Genomic DNA, 20,650 nt, shown 5'->3' with positions numbered 1-20,650 from the left:
ACCATGGCAACATCAAACGGAATGGCACTGTGTCGTTTTAAATATGGTAACAATACATAAAATGGAACTGTGTCGTTTGAACCATGGCAACAACAAACAGAATGGAACTGTCAATTAAACCAAGGCAACATCAAACGGAATGGAACTGTCGTTGTAAACATGGTAACATTAAAAAGAATGGAACTGTGTCCTTTGAACCATGGAAACATCAAACGGAATGGAACTGTGTCATTTAAACCATGGCAACATCAAATGGAATGCATGTATGTGATTTGACACATAAACACATCAAGAAGAATGGAACTGTGTCATTAGAACCATGGCAACATCAAACGGATTGGAACTGTGCCATTTCAACCATGGCAACATTAAACAGAATGAAACTGTGTTGTTTGAACTATGGCAACATTAAACAGAATGGAATTGTGTCATTTAAACCATGGCAACATCAAACGGAATGCAACCGTGTCGTTTAAACCATGGCAACATTAAACAGAATGGAACTGTGTCTTTTGAACCATGGCAAAATCAAACAGAATGGAACTGTGTCGTTTGAACCATGGCAACATTAAAGAAAATGGAACTGTGTTATTTGAACCACGGCAAAGTCAAACAGAATGGAACTGTGTCGTTTCAACCATGGTAACATAAAATTGAATGGAACTGTGTCGTTTGAACAACGGCCACATCAAACAGAATGGAACTGTGTCATTTAAACCATGGCAGCATCAAACGGAATGGAACTGTGTCGTATTAACCATGGTAACATTAAATAGAATGGATCTGTGTCGTTTGAACAACGGCAACATGAAACAGAATGGAACTGTGTCATTAAAACCATGGCAACATCAAACGGAATGGAACTGTGTCGTTTTAACCATGGTAACATTAAATAGAATGGAACTGTGTCGTTTGAACCATGGCAACATTAAAAAGAATGGAACTGTGTCTTTTGAACCATGGCAACAACAGACAGAATGGAACTGTCATTTAAACCATGGCAACATCAAACGGAATGGAACTGTGTCGTTTGAGCCATGGCAACATTAAATAGAATGGAAGTATGTTGTTTGAACCATGGCAACAACAAAGAGAATGAAACTGTGTCATTTAAACCATGGCAGCATCAAACGGAAGAGAACTGTCAATTAAACAATGGCAACACCAAACAGAATGGAACTGTGTCTTTTGAACCATGGCAACAACAGACAGAATGGCACTGTGTCGTTTGAACCATGGTAACATTAAATAGAATGGAACTGTGTCATTTAAACCATGGCAACAATAAACAGAATGGAACTATGTCGTTTGAACAATGGCAACATTAAACAGAATGGAACTGTGTCTTTTGAACCATGGCAACATCAAATGGAATGGAACTGTGACATTTAAACCATGGCAACATCAAACGGAATGGCACGGTGTTGTTAGAACCATGGCAACATTAAAGAGAAGGGAACTGTCTTATTTGTACCACGGCAACATCAAACAGAATTGAACTGTCAATTAAACCATGGCAACATTAAACAGAATGGAACTTTTTCTTTTGAACCATGGAAACAAGAGACAGAATGGAACTGCCATTTAAACCATGGCAACATCAAACGGAATGGAACTGTGACATTTAAACCATGGCAACATCAAACGGAATGGCACGGTGTTGTTAGAACCATGGCAACATTAAAGAGAAGGGAACTGTCTTATTTGTACCACGGCAACATCAAACAGAATTGAACTGTCAATTAAACCATGGCAACATTAAACAGAATGGAACTTTTTCTTTTGAACCATGGAAACAAGAGACAGAATGGAACTGCCATTTAAACCATGGCAACATCAAACGGAATGGAAGTGTGTCATTTAAACCATGGCAACATCAAACAGAATGGAATTGTGTCGTGTGAACCATGGCAACATTAAAGAGAATGGAACTGTGTAATTTGAACCATGGCAACAACAAAGAGAAAGGACCTGTCAATGAAACCATGGCAACATCAGACGGAATGGAACTGTGTCATTTAAACCATGGCAGCATCAAACGGAATGGAACAGTGTCATTCAAACCATGGCAACATCAAACAGAATGTAACTGTGTCGTTTGAACTATGGCAACAACAAATAGAATGGAACTCTGTCTTGTGAACCATGGCAACAACAAACAGACTGAACCTTTGTCATTTAAACCATGGCAGCATCAAACGGAGTGGAACTGTGTTGTTTTAACCATGATAACATTAAATAGAATGGAACTGTGTCGTTTGAACCATGGCAAAAATAAACAGAATGGAACTGTGTCGTTTGAACCATGGCAACATCAAAAAGAATGGAACTGTGTCGTTTGAACCATGGCAACATCAGAAAGAATTGAACTGTCAATTAAACCATGGCAACATTAAATAGAATGGAACTTTTTCTTTTGAACCATGGAAACAAGAGACAGAATGGAACTGCCATTTAAACCATGGAAACATCAAACGGAATGGAAGTGTGTCATTTAAACCATGGCAACATCAAACAGAATGGAATTGTGTCGTGTGAACCATGGCAACATTAAAGAGAATGGAACTGTGTGATTTGAGCCATGGCAACAACAAAGAGAAAGGACCTGTCAATGAAACCATGGCAACATCAGACGGAATGGAACTGTGCCATTTAAACCATGGCAGCATCAAACGGAATGGAACAGTGTCATTCAAACCATGGCAACATCAAACAGAGTGTAACTGTGTCGTTTGAACTATGGCAACAACAAATAGAATGGAACTGTGTCTTTTGAACCATGGCAACAACAGACAGAATGGAACTGTCATTTAAACCATGGCAACATCAAACGGAATGGAACTGTGTCGTTTGAGCCATGGCAACATTAAATAGAATGGAAGTATGTCGTTTGAACCATGGCAACATCAAACGGAATGAAACTGGGTGTTTTAAACCATGGCAGCATCAAACGGAAGAGAACTGTCAATTAAACAATGGCAACACCAAACAGAATGGAACTGTGTCTTTTGAACCATGGCAACAACAGACAGAATGGCACTGTGTCGTTTGAACCATGGTAACATTAAATAGAATGGAACTGTGTCATTTAAACCATGGCAACAATAAACAGAATGGAACTATGTCGTTTGAACAATGGCAACATTAAACAGAATGGAACTGTGTCTTTTGAACCATGGCAACATCAAATGGAATGGAACTGTGACATTTAAACCATGGCAACATCAAACGGAATGGCACTGTGTTGTTAGAACCATGGCAACATTAAACAGAATGGAACTGTCAATTAAACCATAGCAACATCAAATGGAACTGTGTCATTTGACACATGAAAACATCAAACAGAATGGAAGTGTGTCATTTAAACCATGGCAACATTAAACAGAATGGAACTTTTTCTTTTGAACCATGGAAACGAGACAGAATGGAACTGCCATTTAAAACCTTGGCAACATCAAACGGAATGGAATTGTTTCATTTAAACCATGGCAACATCAAACAGAATGGAATTGTGTCGTGTGAACCATGGCAACATTAAACAGAATGGAACTTTGTTGTTTGAACTATGGCAACATTAAACAGAAAGGAACTGTTTCTTTTGAACCAAAGCAACAATAGTGAGAATGGAACTGTGTCGTTTGAACCATGGTAACATCAAACAGAATGGAATTTTGTCATTTAAAAAAATGGCAACATTAAACAGAATGGAACTGTGTCGTTTGAACTATGGCAACATTAAACAGAATAGAACTGTTTCGTTTTTCACATAAAAACATCAAACAGAATGGAACTGTGTCGTTTGAACCATGGCAACAACAAACAGAGTGGAACTGTCAATGAAACCATGGCAACATCAAACGAATGGTTTTGTGTCGTTTGAACCATGGTAACCTTCAACAGAATGGACCTGTGTCTTTTGAATCATGGCACCAACAAACAGAATGGAACTGTCAAATAAACCATGGGCAACATCAAAGAGAATGGAAGTATGTCACTTGAACCATGGTTACATTAAATAGAATGGAACTGTGTCGTTTCAACGATGGCAACATTAAAGGGAATGGAATTGTGTCATTTAAACCATGGCAACATTAAACGGAATGGAACTCTGTCGTTTAAACCATGGCAGTAACAAACAGAATGGAACTGTGTCATTTGAACCATGGCAACATTAAACAGAATGGAACTGTGTCTTTTGAATCATGGCACCAACAAACAGAATTGAACTGTCAAATAAACCATGACAACATCAAAGGGAATGGAAGTATGTCGCTTGAACGATGGTAACATTAAACAGAATGGAACTGTGTCATTTGAACTGTGGCAAAATTAAACAGAATGGAACTGTGTCTTTTGAATCATTGCAACAACAAACAGAATTGAACTGTCAAATAAACCTTGGCAACATCAAAGGGAATGGAAGTATGTAGCTTGAACCATGGTAACATTAAATAGAAATGAACTGTGTCATTTCAACCATGGCAACATTAAAGGGAATGGAATTGGGTTATATAAACCATGGCAGCATCAAACGGAAGAGAACTGTCAATTAAACAATGGCAACACCAAGCAGAATAGAACTGTGTCATTTAATCCATGGCAACAACAAACAGAACGGAACTGTGTCATTTGACACATAAATACATCAAACAGAATGGAACTGTGTTTTTTGAACCATGGTAACATTAAATAGAATGGAACTGTGTAGTTTGAACAACGGCAAAATCAAACAGAATGGAACTGTGTCATTTAAACCATGTCAACATCAAAGGGAATGGAACTGTGTCATTTGACACATAAAAACATCAAACAGAATGGAACTGTTTCATTTAAACCATGGAAGCATCAAACAGAATAGAACTATGTCTTTTGAACCATGGCAACAAAAAACAAAATGGAACTGTGTCATTTGACACATAAAAACATCAAACAGAATGGAACTGTTTCATTTACACCATGGTAACATTCAACAGAATGGAACTGTGTCGTTTAAACCATGTCAACATTAAATAGAATGGAACTGTTTCATTTGAACTATGGCAACAATAAACAGAATGGAACTGTGTTATTTAAACCATCGCAGCATCAAATGGAATGGAACTGTGTCGTTTTAACCATGGTAACATTAAACAGAATGGAACTGTGTCTTTTGAACCATGGCAACATCAATTAATTAGAATGGAACTGTGTCTTTTGGACCATGGCAACATCGATTAAACAGAATGGAACTGCGTCGTTTCAACCATGGCAACATCAAAAAGAATGGAACTGTGTCGTTTGAACAAGGGCAACATCATACAGAATGGAACTGTGTCATTTAAACCATCGCAACATTAAACAGAATGGAACTGTGTCATTTGAACCATGGCAACATTAAATAGAATCGAACTGTGTCGTTTGAACCATGGCAACATCAAACGGAATGGAACTTTGTCGTTTTAAATATGGTAACATTAAATAAAATGGAACTGTGTCGTTTGAACCATGGCAACAACAAACAGAATGGAACTGTCAATTAAACCAAGGTAACATCAAACGGAATGGAACTGTCGGTGTAAACATGGTTACATTAAAAAGAATGGAACTGTGTATTTTGAACCATGGCAACATTCAACAGAATTGAACTGTGTCCTTTGAACCATGGAAACATCAAACGGAATGGAACTGTCATTTAAACCATGGCAACATCAAACGGAATGGCACTGTGTTGTTTGAACCATGGCAACATCAAAGAGAATGGAACTCTGTCTTGTGAACCATGGCAACAACAAACAGACTGAACCTTTGTCATTTAAACCATGGCAGCATCAAACGGAGTGGAACTGTGTTGTTTTAACCATGATAACATTAAATAGAATGGAACTGTGTCGTTTGAACCATGGCAAAAATAAACAGAATGGAACTATGTCGTTTGAACCATGGCAACATCAAAAAGAATGGAACTGTGTCGTTTGAACCATGGCAACATCAAAAAGAATGGAACTGTCAATTAAACCATGGCAACATTAAACAGAATGGAACTTTTTCTTTTGAACCATGGAAACAAGAGACAGAATGGAACTGCCATTTAAACCATGGCAACATCAAACGGAATGGAAGTGTGTCATTTAAACCATGGCAACATCAAACAGAATGGAATTGTGTCGTGTGAACCATGGCAACATTAAAGAGAATGGAACTGTGTAATTTGAACCATTGCAACAACAAAGAGAAAGGACCTGTCAATGAAACCATGGCAACATCAGACGGAATGGAACTGTGTCATTTAAACCATGGCAGCATCAAACGGAATGGAACAGTGTCATTCAAACCATGGCAACATCAAACAGACTGTAACTGTGTCGTTTGAACTATGGCAACAACAAATAGAATGGAACTGTGTCGTTTGAACCGTGGCAACAATAAACAGAATGGAACTGTGTTGTTTGAACCATGGCAACATCAAAAAGAATGGAACTGTGTCGTTAGAACCATGGCAACATTAAACAGAATGGAACTGTGTCATTTAAACCATGGCAACATTAAACAGAAAGGAACTGTTTCTTTTGAACCAAAGCAACAATAGTGAGAATGGAACTGTGTCGTTTGAACCATGGTAACATCAAACAGAATGGAATTTTGTCATTTAAAAAATGGCAACATTAAACAGAATGGAACTGTGTCGTTTAACCCAGGCAACATTAAACAGAATGGAACTGTGTCGTTTCAACCATGGCAACATTAAAGTGAATGGAATTGTGTCATTTAAACCATGGCAACATTAAACGGAATGGAACTGTGTCGTTTAAACCATGGCAGTAACAAACAGAATGGAACTGTGTCATTTGAACCATGGCAACATTAAATAGAATGGAAGTATGTCGTTTGAACCATGGCAACATCAAACGGAATGGAACTGTGTCGTTTGAGCCATGGCAACATTAAATAGAATGGAAGTATGTCGTTTGAGCCATGGCAACATTAAATAGAATGGAAGTATGTCGTTTTAACCATGGTAACTTTAAATAGAATAGAACTGTGTCGTTTGAACCATGGCAACATTAAACAGAATGGAACTGTGTCTTTTGAACCATGGTAACAAAAGACAGAATGGAACTGTCATTTAAACCATGGCAACATCAAACGTAATGGCACTGTGTTGTTTGAACCATGGCAACATCAAAGAGAATGGAACTCTGTCTTGTGAACCATGGCAACAACAAACAGACTGAACCTTTGTCATTTAAACCATGGCAGCATCAAACGGAGTGGAACTGTGTTGTTTTAACCATGATAACATTAAATAGAATGGAACTGTGTCGTTTGAACCATGGCAAAAATAAACAGAATGGAACTATGTCGTTTGAACCATGGCAACATCAAAAAGAATGGAACTGTGTCGTTTGAACCATGGCAACATCAAAAAGAATGGAACTGTCATTTAAACCATGGCAACATTAAACAGAATGGAACTTTTTCTTTTGAACCATGGAAACGAGACAGAATGGAACTGCCATTTAAAACTTTGGCAACATCAAACGGAATGGAATTGTTTCATTTAAACCATTGCAACATTAAAGAGAATGGAACTGTGTCATTTAAACCATGGCAACATTAAACAGAAAGGAACTGTTTCTTTTGAACCAAAGCAACAATAGTGAGAATGGAACTGTGTCGTTTGAACCATGGTAACATCAAACAGAATGGAATTTTGTCATTTAAAAAATGGCAACATTAAACAGAATGGAACTGTGTCGTTTAAGCCAGGCAACATTAAACAGAATGGAACTGTGTCGTTTCAACCATGGCAACATTAAAGTGAATGGAATTGTGTCATTTAAACCATGGCAACATTAAACAGAATGGAACTTTTTCTTTTGAACCATGGAAACAAGAGACAGAATGGAACTGCCATTTAAACCATGGCAACATCAAACGGAATGGAAGTGTGTCATTTAAACCATGGCAACATCAAAAAGAATGGAACTGTGTCGTTAGAACCATGGCAACATTAAACAGAATGGAACTGTGTCGTTTGAACCATTGCAACAACAAAGAGAAAGGACCTGTCAATGAAACCATGGCAACATCAGACGGAATGGAACTGTGTCATTTAAACCATGGCAGCATCAAACGGAATGGAACAGTGTCATTCAAACCATGGCAACATCAAACAGAATGTAACTGTGTCGTTTGAACCATGGCAACATCAAAAAGAATGGAACTGTGTCGTTAGAACCATGGCAACATTAAACAGAATGGAACTGTGTCGTTTGAACCATGGCAACATCAAAAAGAATGGAACTGTCAATTAAACCATGGCAACATCAAATGGAACTGTGTCATTTGACACATGAAAACATCAAACAGAATGGAAGTGTGTCATTTAAACCATGGCAACATTAAACAGAATGGAACTTTTTCTTTTGAACCATGGAAACGAGACAGAATGGAACTGCCATTTAAAACCTTGGCAACATCAAACGGAATGGAATTGTTTCATTTAAACCATGGCAACATTAAAGAGAATGGAACTGTGTCATTTAAACCATGGCAACATTAAACAGAATGGAACTTTGTTGTTTGAACTATGGCAACATTAAACAGAAAGGAACTGTTTCTTTTGAACCAAAGCAACAATAGTGAGAATGGAACTGTGTCGTTTGAACCATGGTAACATCAAACAGAATGGAATTTTGTCATTTAAAAAATGGCAACATTAAACAGAATGGAACTGGGTCGTTTAACCCAGGCAACATTAAACAGAATGGAACTGTGTCGTTTCAACCATGGCAACATTAAAGTGAATGGAATTGTGTCATTTAAACCATGGCAACATTAAACGGAATGGAACTGTGTCGTTTAAACCATGGCAGTAACAAACAGAATGGAACTGTGTCATTTGAACCATGGCAACATCAAACAGAATGGAATTGTGTCGTGTGAACCATGGCAACATTAAACAGAATGGAACTTTGTTGTTTGAACCATGGCAACATTAAAAAGAAAGGAACTGTTTCTTTTGAACCAAAGCAACAACAGTGAAAATGGAACTGTGTCGTTTGAACCATGGCAACAACAAACAGAGTGGAACTGTCAATGAAACCATGGCAACATCAAACGAATGGTTTTGTGTCGTTTGAACCATGGTAACCTTCAAAAGAATGGAACTGTGTCGTTTGCACCACAGCAACATCAAACAGAATGGAACTGTGTCGTTTAAACCATGGCAACATTAAATAGAATGGAACTGTTTCATTTGAACTATGGCAACAATAAACATAATGGAACTGTGTTATTTAAACCATCGCAGCATCAAATGGAATGGAACTGTGTCGTTTTAACCATGGTAACATTAAACAGAATGGAACTGTGTCTTTTGAACCATGGCAACATCAATTAATTAGAATGGAACTGTGTCTTTTGGACCATGGCAACATCGATTAAACAGAATGGAACTGCATCTTTTGAACCATGGCAACATCAAAAAGAATGGAACTGTGTCGTTTGAACAACGGTAAGATCATACAGAATGGAACTGTGCCATTTAAACCATGGCAACATTTAACAGAATGGAACTGTGTCGTTTGAACCATGGCAACATTAAATAGAATCGAACTGTGTCGTTTGAACCATGGCAACAACAAACAGAATGGAACTGTGTCATTTAAACCATGGCAACATCAAACGGAATGGAACTGTGTCGTTTTAAATATGGTAACATTAAATAAAATGGAACTGTGTCGTTTGAACCATGGCAACAACAAACGGAATGGAACTGTCGTTATAAACATGGTAACATTAAAAAGAATGGAACTGTGTATTTTGAACCATGGCAACTTTCAACAGAATGGAACTGTGTCCTTTGAACCATGGAAACATCAAACGGAATGGAACTGTGTCATTTAAACCATGGCAACATCAAACGGATTGGAACTGTGCCATTTAAACCATGGCAACATTAAACAGAATGAAACTGTGTTGTTTGAACTATGGCAACATTAAACAGAATGGAATTGTGTCATTTAAACCATGGCAACATCAAACGGAATGCAACCGTGTCGTTTAAACCATGGCAACATTAAACAGAATGGAACTGTGTCTTTTGAACCATGGCAAAATCAAACAGAATGGAACTGTGTCATTTGAACCATGGCAACATTAATGAAAATGGAACTGTGTTATTTGAACCACGGCAAAATCAAACAGAATGGAACTGTGTCGTTTTAACCATGGTAACATAAAATTGAATGGAACTGTGTCGTTTGAACAACGGCCACATCAAACAGAATGGAACTGTGTCATTTAAACCATGGCAGCATCAAACGGAATGGAACTGTGTCGTATTAACCATGGTAACATTAAATAGAATGGATCTGTGTCGTTTGAACAACGGCAACATGAATCAGAATGGAACTGTGTCATTAAAACCATGGCAACATCAAACGGAATGGAACTGTCATTTAGACCATGGCAACATCAAACGGAATGGAACTGTGTCGTTTGAACCATGGCAACAACAAAGAGAATGAAACTGTGTCATTTAAACCATGGCAACATCAAACGGAATGAAACTGGGTGTTTTAAACCATGGCAGCATCAAACGGAAGAGAACTGTCAATTAAACAATGGCAACAGCAAACAGAATGGAACTGTGTCTTTTGAACCATGGCAACAACAGACAGAATGGCACTGTGTCGTTTGAACCATGGTATAAATAGAATGGAACTGTGTCATTTAAACCATGGCAACAATAAACAGAATGGAACTATGTCGTTTGAACAATGGCAACATTAAACAGAATGGAACTGTGTCTTTTGAACCATGGCAACAACAAACGGAATGGAACTGTCGTTGTAAACATGGTAACATTAAAAAGAATGGAACTGTGTCTTTTGAACCATGGAAACATCAAACGGAATGGAACTGTGTCATTTAAACCATGGCAACATCAAATGGAATGCATGTATGTGATTTGACACATAAACACATCAAGAAGAATGGAACTGTGTCATTAGAACCATGGCAACATCAAACAGAATGGAACTGTGTCTTTTGAACCATGGCAACAACAGACAGAATGGCACTGTGTCGTTTGAACCATGGTAACATTAAACAGAATGGAACTGTGTTGTTTGAACTATGGCAACATTAAACAGAATGGAATTGTGTCATTTAAACCATGGCAAAATCAAACGGAATGCAACCGTGTCGTTTAAACCATGGCAACATTAAACAGAATGGAACTGTGTCTTTTGAACCATGGCAAAATCAAACAGAATGGAACTGTGTCATTTGAACCATGGCAACATTAATGAAAATAGAACTGTGTTTGAACCACGGCAAAATCAAACAGAATGGAACTGTGTCGTTTTAACCATGGTAACATAAAATTGAATGGAACTGTGTCGTTTGAACAACGGCCACATGAAACAGAATGGAACTGTGTCATTTGAACCATGGCAACAACAGACAGAATGGCACTGTGTCGTTTGAACCATGGTAACATTAAATAGAATGGAACTGTGTCATTTAAACCATGGCAGCATCAAACGGAATGGAACTGTGTCGTATTAACCATGGTAACATTAAATAGAATGGATCTGTGTCGTTTGAACAATGGCAACATGAATCAGAATGGAACTGTGTCATTAAAACCATGGCAACATCAAACGGAATGGAACTGTCATTTAGACCATGGCAACATCAAACCGAATGGCACTGTCTCGTTTGAACCATGGCAACAACAAAGAGAATGAAACTGTGTCATTTAAACCATGGCAACATCAAACGGAATGAAACTGGGTGTTTTAAACCATGGCAGCATCAAACGGAAGAGAACTGTCAATTAAACAATGGCAACAGCAAACAGAATGGAACTGTGTCTTTTGAACCATGGCAACAAAAGACAGAATGGAACTATGTCGTTTGAACAATGGCAACATTAAACAGAATGGAACTGTGTCTTTTGAACCATGGCAACATCAAATGGAATGGAACTGTGACATTTAAACCATGGCAACATCAAACGGAATGGCACTGTGTTGTTAGAACCATGGCAACATTAAAGAGAATGGAACTGTCTTATTTGAACCACGGCAACATCAAACGGAATGCAACCATGTCGTTTTAACCATGGTAACATTAAATAGAATGGAACTGTGTCATTTAAACCATGGCAACAATAAACAGAATGGAACTATGTCGTTTGAACAATGGCAACATTAAACAGAATGGAACTGTGTCTTCTGAACCATGGCAACAACAAACGGAATGGAACTGTCGTTGTAAACATGGTAACATTAAAAAGAATGGAACTGTGTCTTTTGAACCATGGCAACTTTCAACAGAATGGAACTGTGTCCTTTGAACCATGGAAACATCAAACGGAATGGAACTGTGTCATTTAAACCATGGCAACATCAAATGGAATGCATGTATGTGATTTGACACATAAACACATCAAGAAGAATGGAACTGTGTCATTAGAACCATGGCAACATCAAACAGAATGGAACTGTGTCTTTTGAACCATGGCAACAACAGACAGAATGGCACTGTGTCGTTTGAACCATGGTAACATTAAATAGAATGGAACTGTGTCATTTAAACCATGGCAACAATAAACAGAATGGAACTATGTCGTTTGAACAATGGCAACATTAAACAGAATGGAACTGTGTCTTTTGAACCATGGCAACAACAAACGGAATGGAACTGTCGTTGTAAACATGGTAACATTAAAAAGAATGGAACTGTGTCTTTTGAACCATGGCAACTTTCAACAGAATGGAACTGTGTCCTTTGAACCATGGAAACATCAAACGGAATGGAACTGTGTCATTTAAACCATGGCAACATCAAATGGAATGCATGTATGTGATTTGACACATAAACACATCAAGAAGAATGGAACTGTGTCATTAGAACCATGGCAACATCAAACAGAATGGAACTGTGTCTTTTTAACCATGGTAACATAAAATTGAATGGAACTGTGTCGTTTGAACAACGGCCACATGAAACAGAATGGAACTGTGTCATTTAAACCATGGCAGCATCAAACGGAATGGAACTGTGTTGTATTAACCATGGTAACATTAAATAGAATGGATCTGTGTCGTTTGAACAATGGCAACATGAATCAGAATGGAACTGTGTCATTAAAACCATGGCAACATCAAACGGAATGGAACTGTCATTTAGACCATGGCAACATCAAACCGAATGGCACTGTGTCGTTTGAACCATGGCAACAACAAAGAGAATGAAACTGTGTCATTTAAACCATGGCAACATCAAACGGAATGAAACTGGGTGTTTTAAACCATGGCAGCATCAAACGGAAGAGAACTGTCAATTAAACAATGGCAACAGCAAACAGAATGGAACTGTGTCTTTTGAACCATGGCAACAACAGACAGAATGGCACTGTGTCGTTTGAACCATGGTAACATTAAATAGAATGGAACTGTGTCATTTAAACCATGGCAGCATCAAACGGAATGGAACTGTGTCGTATTAACCATGGTAACATTAAATAGAATGGATCTGTGTCGTTTGAACAATGGCAACATGAATCAGAATGGAACTGTGTCATTAAAACCATGGCAACATCAAACGGAATGGAACTGTCATTTAGACCATGGCAACATCAAACCTAATGGCACTGTCTCGTTTGAACCATGGCAACAACAAAGAGAATGAAACTGTGTCATTTAAACCATGGCAACATCAAACGGAATGAAACTGGGTGTTTCAAACCATGGCAGCATCAAACGGAAGAGAACTGTCAATTAAACAATGGCAACAGCAAACAGAATGGAACTGTGTCTTTTGAACCATGGCAACAAAAGACAGAATGGAACTATGTCGTTTGAACAATGGCAACATTAAACAGAATGGAACTGTGTCTTTTGAACCATGGCAACATCAAATGGAATGGAACTGTGACATTTAAACCATGGCAACATCAAACGGAATGGCACTGTGTTGTTAGAACCATGGCAACATTAAAGAGAATGGAACTGTCTTATTTGAACCACGGCAACATCAAACGGAATGCAACCATGTCGTTTTAACCATGGTAACATTAAATAGAATGGGACTGTGTCGTTTGAACCATGGCAACATTAAACAGAATGGAACTGTGTCTTTTGAACCATGGTAACAACAGACAGAATGGCACTGTGTCGTTTGAACCATGGTAACATTAAATAGAATGGAACTGTGTCATTGAAACCATGGCAACAATAAACAGAATGGAACTATGTCGTTTGAACAATGGCAACATTAAACAGAATGGAACTGTGTCTTTTGAACCATGGCAACAACAAACGGAATGGAACTGTCGTTGTAAACATGGTAACATTAAAAAGAATGGAACTGTGTATTTTGAACCATGGCAACTTTCAACAGAATGGAACTGTGTCCTTTGAACCATGGAAACATCAAACGGAATGGAACTGTGTCATTTAAACCATGGCAACATCAAATGGAATGCATGTATGTGATTTGACACATAAACACATCAAGAAGAATGGAACTGTGTCATTAGAACCATGGCAACATCAAAAAGAATGGAACTATGTCATTTAAACCATGGCAACATCAAACGGATTGGAACTGTGCCATTTAAACCATGGCAACATTAAACAGAATGAAACTGTGTTGTTTGAACTATGGCAACATTAAACAGAATGGAATTGTGTCATTTAAACCATGGCAAAATCAAACGGAATGCAACCGTGTCGTTTAAACCATGGCAACATTAAACAGAATGGAACTGTGTCTTTTGAACCATGGCAAAATCAAACAGAATGGAACTGTGTCATTTGAACCATGGCAACATTAATGAAAATAGAACTGTGTTATTTGAACCACGGCAAAATCAAACAGAATGGAACTGTGTCGTTTTAACCATGGTAACATAAAATTGAATGGAACTGTGTCGTTTGAACAACGGCCACATGAAACAGAATGGAACTGTGTCATTTAAACCATGGCAGCATCAAACGGAATGGAACTGTGTTGTATTAACCATGGTAACATTAAATAGAATGGATCTGTGTCGTTTGAACAATGGCAACATGAATCAGAATGGAACTGTGTCATTAAAACCATGGCAACATCAAACGGAATGGAACTGTCATTTAGACCATGGCAACATCAAACGGAATGGAACTGTGTCGTATTAACCATGGTAACATTAAATAGAATGGATCTGTGTCGTTTGAACAATGGCAACATGAATCAGAATGGAACTGTGTCATTAAAACCATGGCAACATCAAACGGAATGGAACTGTCATTTAGACCATGGCAACATCAAACCGAATGGCACTGTCTCGTTTGAACCATGGCAACAACAAAGAGAATGAAACTGTGTCATTTAAACCATGGCAACATCAAACGGAATGAAACTGGGTGTTTCAAACCATGGCAGCATCAAACGGAAGAGAACTGTCAATTAAACAATGGCAACAGCAAACAGAATGGAACTGTGTCTTTTGAACCATGGCAACAAAAGACAGAATGGAACTATGTCGTTTGAACAATGGCAACATTAAACAGAATGGAACTGTGTCTTTTGAACCATGGCAACATCAAATGGAATGGAACTGTGACATTTAAACCATGGCAACATCAAACGGAATGGCACTGTGTTGTTAGAACCATGGCAACATTAAAGAGAATGGAACTGTCTTATTTGAACCACGGCAACATCAAACGGAATGCAACCATGTCGTTTTAACCATGGTAACATTAAATAGAATGGGACTGTGTCGTTTGAACCATGGCAACATTAAACAGAATGGAACTGTGTCTTTTGAACCATGGTAACAACAGACAGAATGGCACTGTGTCGTTTGAACCATGGTAACATTAAATAGAATGGAACTGTGTCATTTAAACCATGGCAACAATAAACAGAATGGAACTATGTCGTTTGAACAATGGCAACATTAAACAGAATGGAACTGTGTCTTTTGAACCATGGCAACAACAAACGGAATGGAACTGTCGTTGTAAACATGGTAACATTAAAAAGAATGGAACTGTGTATTTTGAACCATGGCAACTTTCAACAGAATGGAACTGTGTCCTTTGAACCATGGAAACATCAAACGGAATGGAACTGTGTCATTTAAACCATGGCAACATCAAATGGAATGCATGTATGTGATTTGACACATAAACACATCAAGAAGAATGGAACTGTGTCATTAGAACCATGGCAACATCAAAAAGAATGGAACTATGTCATTTAAACCATGGCAACATCAAACGGATTGGAACTGTGCCATTTAAACCATGGCAACATTAAACAGAATGAAACTGTGTTGTTTGAACTATGGCAACATTAAACAGAATGGAATTGTGTCATTTAAACCATGGCAAAATCAAACGGAATGCAACCGTGTCGTTTAAACCATGGCAACATTAAACAGAATGGAACTGTGTCTTTTGAACCATGGCAAAATCAAACAGAATGGAACTGTGTCATTTGAACCATGGCAACATTAATGAAAATAGAACTGTGTTATTTGAACCACGGCAAAATCAAACAGAATGGAACTGTGTCGTTTTAACCATGGTAACATAAAATTGAATGGAACTGTGTCGTTTGAACAACGGCCACATGAAACAGAATGGAACTGTGTCATTTAAACCATGGCAGCATCAAACGGAATGGAACTGGGTGTTTTAAACCATGGCAGCATCAAACGGAAGAGAACTGTCAATTAAACAATGGCAACAGCAAACAGAATGGAACTGTGTCTTTTGAACCATGGCAACAACAGACAGAATGGCACTGTGTCGTTTGAACCATGGTAACATTAAATAGAATGGAACTGTGTCATTTAAACCATGGCAGCATCAAACGGAATGGAACTGTGTCGTATTAACCATGGTAACATTAAATAGAATGGATCTGTGTCGTTTGAACAATGGCAACATGAATCAGAATGGAACTGTGTCATTAAAACCATGGCAACATCAAACGGAATGGAACTGTCATTTAGACCATGGCAACATCAAACCGAATGGCACTGTCTCGTTTGAACCATGGCAACAACAAAGAGAATGAAACTGTGTCATTTAAACCATGGCAACATCAAACGGAATGAAACTGGGTGTTTTAAACCATGGCAGCATCAAACGGAAGAGAACTGTCAATTAAACAATGGCAACAGCAAACAGAATGGAACTGTGTCTTTTGAACCATGGCAACAAAAGACAGAATGGAACTATGTCGTTTGAACAATGGCAACATTAAACAGAATGGAACTGTGTCTTTTGAACCATGGCAACATCAAATGGAATGGAACTGTGACATTTAAACCATGGCAACATCAAACGGAATGGCACTGTGTTGTTAGAACCATGGCAACATTAAAGAGAATGGAACTGTCTTATTTGAACCACGGCAACATCAAACGGAATGCAACCATGTCGTTTTAACCATGGTAACATTAAATAGAATGGGACTGTGTCGTTTGAACCATGGCAACATTAAACAGAATGGAACTGTGTCTTTTGAACCATGGTAACAAAAGACAGAATGGAACTGTCATTTAAACCATGGCAACATCAAACGGAATGGCACTGTGTTGTTTGAACCATGGCAACATCAAAGAGAATGGAACTCTGTCTTGTGAACCATGGCAACAACAAACAGACTGAACCTTTGTCATTTAAACCATGGCAGCATCAAACGGAGTGGAACTGTGTTGTTTTAACCATGGCAACATCAAAAAGAATGGAACTGTCAACTAAACCATGGCAACATTAAACAGAATGGAACTTTTTCTTTTGAACCATGGAAACAAGAGACAGAATGGAACTGCCATTTAAACCATGGCAACATCAAACGGAATGGAAGTGTGTCATTTAAACCATGGCAACATCAAACAGAATGGAATCGTGTCGTGTGAACCATAGCAACATTAAAGAGAATGGAACTGTGTAATTTGAGCCATTGCAACAACAAAGAGAAAGGACCTGTCAATGAAACCATGGCAACATTAGACGGAATGGAACTGTGTCATTTAAACCATGGCAGCATCAAACGGAATGGAACAGTGTCATTCAAACCATGGCAACATCAAACAGAATGTAACTGTGTCGTTTGAACTATGGCAACAATAAACAGAATGGAACTGTGTCGTTTGAACCATGGCAACATCAAAAAGAATGGAACTGTGTCGTTAGAACCATGGCAACATTAAACAGAATGGAACTGTGTCGTTTGAACCATGGCAACATCAAAAAGAATGGAACTGTCAAGTAAACCATGGCAACATCAAATGGAACTGTGTCATTTGACACATGAAAACATCAAACAGAATAGAAGTGTGTCATTTAAACCATGGCAACATTAAACAGAATGGAACTTTTTCTTTTGAACCATGGAAACGAGACAGAGTGGAACTGCCATTTAAAACCTTGGCAACATCAAACGGAATGGAATTGTTTCATTTAAACCATGGCAACATTAAAGAGAATGGCACTGTGTCGTTTGAACCATGGTAACATTAAATAGAATGGAACTGTGTCATTTAAACCATGGCAGCATCAAACGGAATGGAACTGTGTCGTATTAACCATGGTAACATTAAATAGAATGGATCTGTGTCGTTTGAACAATGGCAACATGAATCAGAATGGAACTGTGTCATTAAAACCATGGCAACATCAAACGGAATGGAACTGTCATTTAGACCATGGCAACATCAAACCGAATGGCACTGTCTCGTTTGAACCATGGCAACAACAAAGAGAATGAAACTGTGTCATTTAAACCATGGCAACATCAAACGGAATGAAACTGGGTGTTTTAAACCATGGCAGCATCAAACGGAAGAGAACTGTCAATTAAACAATGGCAACAGCAAACAGAATGGAACTGTGTCTTTTGAACCATGGCAACAAAAGACAGAATGGAACTATGTCGTTTGAACAATGGCAACATTAAACAGAATGGAACTGTGTCTTTTGAACCATGGCAACATCAAATGGAATGGAACTGTGACATTTAAACCATGGCAACATCAAACGGAATGGCACTGTGTTGTTAGAACCATGGCAACATTAAAGAGAATGGAACTGTCTTATTTGAACCACGGCAACATCAAACGGAATGCAACCATGTCGTTTTAACCATGGTAACATTAAATAGAATGGGACTGTGTCGTTTGAACCATGGCAACATTAAACAGAATGGAACTGTGTCTTTTGAACCATGGTAACAAAAGACAGAATGGAACTGTCATTTAAACCATGGCAACATCAAACGGAATGGCACTGTGTTGTTTGAACCATGGCAACATCAAAGAGAATGGAACTCTGTCTTGTGAACCATGGCAACAACAAACAGACTGAACCTTTGTCATTTAAACCATGGCAGCATCAAACGGAGTGGAACTGTGTTGTTTTAACCATGGCAACATCAAAAAGAATGGAACTGTCAACTAAACCATGGCAACATTAAACAGAATGGAACTTTTTCTTTTGAACCATGGAAACAAGAGACAGAATGGAACTGCCATTTAAACCATGGCAACATCAAACGGAATGGAAGTGTGTCATTTAAACCATGGCAACATCAAACAGAATGGAATCGTGTCGTGTGAACCATAGCAACATTAAAGAGAATGGAACTGTGTAATTTGAGCCATTGCAACAACAAAGAGAAAGGACCTGTCAATGAAACCATGGCAACATTAGACGGAATGGAACTGTGTCATTTAAACCATGGCAGCATCAAACGGAATGGAACAGTGTCATTCAAACCATGGCAACATCAAACAGAATGTAACTGTGTCGTTTGAACTATGGCAACAATAAACAGAATGGAACTGTGTCGTTAGAACCATGGCAACATTAAACAGAATGGAACTGTGTCGTTTGAACCATGGCAACATCAAAAAGAATGGAACTGTCAAGTAAACCATGGCAACATCAAATGGAACTGTGTCATTTGACACATGAAAACATCAAACAGAATAGAAGTGTGTCAATTAAACAATGGCAACAGCAAACAGAATGGAACTGTGTCTTTTGAACCATGGCAACAACAGACAGAATGGCACTGTGTCGTTTGAACCATGGTAACATTAAATAGAATGGAACTGTGTCATTTAAACCATGGCAGCATCAAACGGAATGGAACTGTGTCGTATTAACCATGGTAACATTAAATAGAATGGATCTGTGTCGTTTGAACAATGGCAACATGAATCAGAATGGAACTGTGTCATTAAAACCATGGCAACATCAAACGGAATGGAACTGTCATTTAGACCATGGCAACATCAAACCGAATGGCAATGTCTCGTTTGAACCATGGCAACAACAAAGAGAATGAAACTGTGTCATTTAAACCATGGCAACATCAAACGGAATGAAACTGGGTGTTTTAAACCATGGCAGCATCAAACGGAAGAGAACTGTCAATTAAACAATGGCAACAGCAAACAGAATGGAACTGTGTCTTTTGAACCATGGCAACAAAAGACAGAATGGAACTATGTCGTTTGAACAATGGCAACATTAAACAGAATGGAACTGTGTCTTTTGAACCATGGCAACATCAAATGGAATGGAACTGTGACATTTAAACCATGGCAACATCAAACGGAATGCAACCGTGTCGTTTTAACCATGGT

The sequence above is a fragment of the Telmatherina bonti genome (genome assembly GCF_933228915.1).
Source record: "Telmatherina bonti genome assembly, chromosome: 14".
NCBI lineage: Eukaryota > Metazoa > Chordata > Actinopteri > Atheriniformes > Telmatherinidae > Telmatherina > Telmatherina bonti.
Note: the sequence above shows the minus strand (reverse complement) of the source record.